The sequence below is a fragment of the Arachis hypogaea genome, chromosome 14 (assembly GCF_003086295.3).
Source record: "Arachis hypogaea cultivar Tifrunner chromosome 14, arahy.Tifrunner.gnm2.J5K5, whole genome shotgun sequence".
Lineage (NCBI taxonomy): Eukaryota > Viridiplantae > Streptophyta > Magnoliopsida > Fabales > Fabaceae > Arachis > Arachis hypogaea.
The window spans coordinates 29,835,823-29,841,440 of record NC_092049.1 but is presented as its reverse complement, the minus strand read 5'-3'; the positions used below and the strand labels follow the sequence as shown (position 1 = coordinate 29,841,440).

Sequence of the window (5,618 nt, the reverse complement as noted above, 5' to 3'; positions counted from 1 at the left end):
TAGGGTTTACAGAAATGAGTAAATGATGCAAAAATCCACTTCCGGGGCCCACTTGGTGTGTGCTTGGGCTGAGCATTAAGCTTTACACGTGTAGAGGCTTCTCTTGGAGTTGAACGCCAGTTTGTAACCTGTTTCTGACGTTTAACTCCACTTTGCAACCTGTTTCTGGCGTTTAACTCCAGAATGCAGCATGGAACTGGCGTTGAACGCCAGTTTGCAACATCTAAACTCGGAAAAAGTATGGACTATTTTATATTTCTGGAAATCCCTGGATGTCTACTTTCCAACGCAATTGAGAGCGCGCCATTTGGAGTTTTGTAGCTCGAGAAATTCCACTTTGAGTGCAGGAAGGTCAGAATCGAACAGCATCTGCAGTCCTTCTTCAACCTCTGAATCTGATTTTTGCTCAAGTCCCTCAATTTCAGCCAGAAAATACCTGAAATCACAGAAAAACACACAAACTCATAGTAAAGTCCAAAAATGTGATTTTTATTTAAAAAATAATAAAAATATACAAAAAACTAACTAAATCATACTAAAAACTATGTAAAAACAATGTCAAAAAGCGTATAAACTATCCGCTCATCACAACACCAAACTTAAATTGTTGCTTGTCCCCAAGCAACTGAAAATCAAATAGGATAAAAAGAAGAGAATATACTATAAATTCCAAAATATCAATGAAACTTAGCTCCAATCAGATGAGCGGGACTTGTAGCTTTTTGCCTCTTGAATAGTTTTGGCATCCCGCTTTATCCATTGAGGTTCAGAATAATTGGCATCTATAGGAACTCAGAGTTCAGATAGTGTTATTGATTCTCCTAGTTCAGTATGTTGATTCTTGAACACAGCTACTTTATGAGTCTTGGCCGTGGCCCTAAGCACTTTGTTTTCCAGTATTACCACCGGATACATAAATGCCACAGACACATAACTGGGTGAACCTTTTCAGATTGTAACTCAGCTTTGTTAAAGTCCCCAATTAGAGGTGTCTAGGGTTCTTAAGCACACTCTTATTTTTGCTTTGGACCTTGACTTTAACCGTTTAGTCTCAAGTTTTCACTTGACACCTTCATGCCACAAGCACATGGTTAGGGACAGCTTGGTTTAGCCGCTTAGGCCAGGATTTTGTTCCTTTAGGCCCTCCTATCCACTGATGCTCAAAGCCTTGGATCCTTTTTATTACCCTTGCCTTTTGATTTTAAGGGCTATTGGCTTTTTGCTCTTGCCTTTTGGTTTAAAGAGCTTTTGGCTTTTTCTGCTTGCTTTTTCTTTTTCTTTCTTTCATTTCTTTTTTTCGCCAATTTTCTTTTCTTTTTTTTTTTCTGCAAGCTTTTGTATTCACTGCTTTTTCTTGCTTCAAGAATCATTTTTATGATTTTTCAGATTATCAAATAACATGTCTCCTTTTTCCTTATTCTTTCAAGAGCCAACATATTTAACATTCATAAACAACAACTTCAAAAGACATATGCACTGTTCAAGCATTCATTCAGAAAACAAAAAGTATTGTCACCACATCAAAATAATTAAACTAGTTTCAAGGATGAATTCGAAACCCTGTACTTCTTGTTCTTTTGTAATTAAAACATTTTTCATTTAAGAGAGGTGATGGAGTCATAGGACATTCATAGCTTTAAGACATAGACACTTAAACACTAATGATCATATAGTAAAGACACAAACATAATTAAACATGAAGCATGGAAACCGAAAACAGAAAATAAATAGACAAGGAGATTAAGGAATGAGTCCACCTTAGTGAGGGTGGCGTCTTCCTCTTCTTGAAGAACCAATGGTGCTTTTGAGCTCCTCTATGTCTCTTCCTTGTCTTTGTTGCTCCTCCCTCATAGCTCTTTGATCTTTTCTAATTTCATGGAGGATGATGGAGTGTTCTTAGTGCTCCACCCTTAGTTGTCCCATGTTGGAACTTAATTCTCCTAGGGAAGTGTTGATTTGCTCCCAATAATTCTGTGGAGGAAAGTGCATCCCTTGAGGCATTTTAGGGATTTCATGGTGAGGAATTTCCTCATGCTCATGTTGAGGTCCATCATCTCTTATTTGCTCCATCCTTTTCTTAGTGATGGGCTTGTCCTCTTCAATGAGAATATCTCTGGCCTTAGGTGCCTTAGATGGTTATGGAAAAATAAAAAGCAATGTTTTTACCACACCAAACTTAGAAGGTTTGCTCGTCCCCGAGCAAAAGAAGAAAGAAGTGAGTAGAAGAAGAAGAAAATGGAGGAGATGGAGGTGTGTGAATGGTTCAGTCAAGGGGGTTTTAGGTGGTTATGATGTGTGAAAAGGAAGGAGTGATGGTTTGAATTTAAGTGGGTGGGTGTAGGTGGTTTGTATAATGGTTTTGGAGGAGTAATGGAGGTGATTGGTGGAGGTTAATTGAGGAAGAATATTATGAAAAGGTGTGAAGATGAGAGAAGAATTGGCAGGGATCCTTTGGGGTCCACATATCCAGTGGGGCCAAGGACTTAACATCCCTGCTCCAATTAGGCGTGTAAAATGCCCTTGCTGTGCAATCCTGGCGTTTAACGCCAGACTACTACCTGTTTCTGGCGTTAAACGCCCAAATGTAGCTTGTTTCTAGCGTTTAACGCCAGGTAGATGCTTGTTTCTGGCATTAAACGCCAGCTTGGTGCTTGTTTCTGGCGTTAAACGCCAGACAGATGCTTGTTTCTGGCGTTTAAACGCCAGACAGCTCTCCTCCAGGGTGTGCTATTTTCAATGTTGTTTTTCATTCTGTTTTTGATTTTTTAGTAGTTTTTGTGACTCCACATGATCATCAACCTAATAAAACATGAAATAACAAAGAGAAAACAAAATAGATATGATTAAATAACATTGGGTTGCCTCCCAATAAGCGCTTCTTTAATGTCAATAGCTTGACAGTGAGCTCTCGTGGAGCCTCACAGATGTTCAGAGCATTGTTGGGACCTCCCAACACCAAACTTAGAGTTTGAATGTGGGGGTTCAACACCAAACTTAGAGTTTGGTTGTGGCCTCCCAACACCAAACTTAGAGTTTGACTGTGGGGGCTTTGGTTGACTCTGCAGTGAGAGAAGCTTTTCATGCTTCTTCTTCATGGTTACAGAAGGAGATCCTTGAGCTTGAAACACAAGGTTGTCCTCATTCAGTTGAAGGACTAACTCTCCTCTGTTCACATCAATCACAGCTCTTGCTGTGGCTAGGAAGGGTCTTCCAAGGATGATGGATTCATCCTCATCCTTCCCTGTGTCTAGGATTATGAAATTAGCAGGGATGTAAAGGCCTTCAACCTTTACTAACACGTCCTCTACCTGTTCATAAGCCTGTTTTCTTGAGTTATCTGCCATCTCTAATGAGATTCTGGCAGCTTGCACCTCAAAGATTCCTAGTTTCTCCATTACAGAGAGTGGCATGAGGTTTATCCCTGACCCAAGGTCACATAGAGCCTTCTCAAAGGTCATGGTGCCTATGGTACAAGGTATTAAGAACTTTCCAGGATCCTGTTTCTTCTGAGGCAATGTCAGTTGATCCAGATCACTCAGTTCATTGATGAGCAAGGGAGGTTCATCTTCCCAAGTCTCATTACCAAATAATTTGGCATTCAGCTTCATGATTGCACCAAGGTACTTGGCAACTTGCTCTTCAGTAACATCTTCATTCTCTTCAGAAGAAGAATACTCATCAGAGCTCATGAATGGCATAAGGAGGTTCAATGGAATCTCTATGGTCTCTAGATGAGCCTCAGATTCCTTTGGTTCCTCAGAGAGAAACTCCTTATTAATCACTGGACGTCCCAGGAGGTCTTCCTCACTAGGATTCACGTCCTCCTCCTCCCTTGTAGGTTTGACCATGATGATTAAATCAATGGCTTTGCACTCTCTCTTTGGATTTTCTTCTGTATTGCTTGGGAGTGTACTAGGAGGAGTTTCAGTGACTCTTTTACTCAGCTAGCCCACTTGTGCCTCCAAATTTCTAATGGAGGACCTTGTTTCATTCATGAAACTTAAAGTGGCCTTAGATAGATCAGAGACTATATTTGCTAAGCTAGATGGATTCTGCTCAAAATTCTCTGTCTGTTGCTGAGTGGATGATGGAAAAGGCTTGCTATTGCTAAACCTGTTTCTTCCACCATTATTAAAGCCTTGTTGAGGCTTTTGTTGATCCTTCCATGAGAAATTTGGATGATCTCTCCATGAGGGATTATAGGTGTTTCCATATGGTTCACCCATGTAATTCACCTCTGCTATTGCTGAGTCAATATTTTATTCTGAGCCAATATGGCATTCAGAGTATCAATTTCAAGAACTCCCTTCTTCATAGGCGTCCCATTATTCACAGGATTCCTTTCAGAAGTATACATGAATTGGTTATTTGCAACCATGTCAATGAGCTCTTGAGCTTCTGCAGGCATTTTCTTTAGGTGAATAGATCCACCTGCAGAATGGTCCAATGACATCTTTGATAATTCAGACAGACCATCATAGAATATATCCAGGATGGTCCATTCTGAATGCATGTCAGAAGGACACTTTTTGGTCAGTTCCTTGTATCTCTCCCAAGCTTCATAGAGGGATTCACCTTCCTTCTGTCTGAAGGTTTGAACATCCACTCTAAGCTTGATAAGCTTTTGAGGAGGAAAGAACTTGGCTAAGAAAGCCGTGACCAGCTTATCCCAAGAGTTCAGGCTATCCTTAGGTTGAGAGTCCAACCATATCCTAGCTCTGTCTCTTACAGCAAACAGAAAAAGCATAAGCCTGTAGACCTCGGGATCAACCCCATTGGTCTTAACAGTATCACAAATCTACAAGAATTCAGTTAAGAACTGAAAAGGATCTTCAGATGGAAGTCCATAAAACTTGCAGTTCTATTGCATCAGAGAAACTAATTGAGGTTTAAGCTCAAAGTTGTTTGCTCCAATGGCAGGGATTGAGATGCTTCTTCCATGTAAATTGGAATTAGGTGCAGTAAAGTCACCAAGCATCTTCCTTGCATTGTTATTATTTTCGGCCATATCTCCTTCTTTTTCGAAATTTTATGTCAGATTTTCTCCAGAGAGTTGAGCTTTAGCTTCTCTTAGCTTCCTCTTCAGAGTCCTTTCAGGTTCAGGATCACCTTCAACAAGAATGTTCTTATCCTTGTTCCTGCTCATATGAAAAAGAAGAGAACCTAAAATATGGAATCCTCTATGTCACAGTATAGAGATTCCTTTATGTGAGTAGAAGAAGATATGAATAGAAGAAGGAGAATCCAAACACAAGGGTGAGGAGTAGGTTCGAATTCTTAGATGAAGAGGAGTGTTAGTAAATAAATAAAATAATTAAAAAGAGATGAGGGGGAGAGAATTTCGAAAATTAAATAAAAGAAAAGAAAAATATTTTTGTTTTTAATTAAAATTAAAATTAAAATTCGAAAATTAAAAAGAAAAATTGAAATTAAATTAAATTTAAAACAATTAATTAATTAAAAAGGAATTTTTAAAAAGAGGAAGGTGATTTTCGAAAATAGAGAGAGAGAATTAGTTAAGTAGTTTTGAAAAAGATAAGATTGAAACAAAAAGATAGGATTAGTTTGAAAAAGATTTGAAAATTAAATTTTGAAAAGATAGGAAGTTAGAAAAGAAG

At 38.9% G+C, this 5,618-nt stretch overlaps 1 non-coding gene across 1 annotated transcript; it reads left to right on the top strand.

Moving 5' to 3' along the window:
* Positions 1–4,511: 4,511 nt before the first annotated feature.
* On the top strand, positions 4,512–4,615 carry LOC112746518 (small nucleolar RNA R71). The gene has a single exon (XR_003174398.1). It is a non-coding gene; the product is annotated as a small nucleolar RNA R71 (small nucleolar RNA).
* Positions 4,616–5,618: the final 1,003 nt, after the last annotated feature.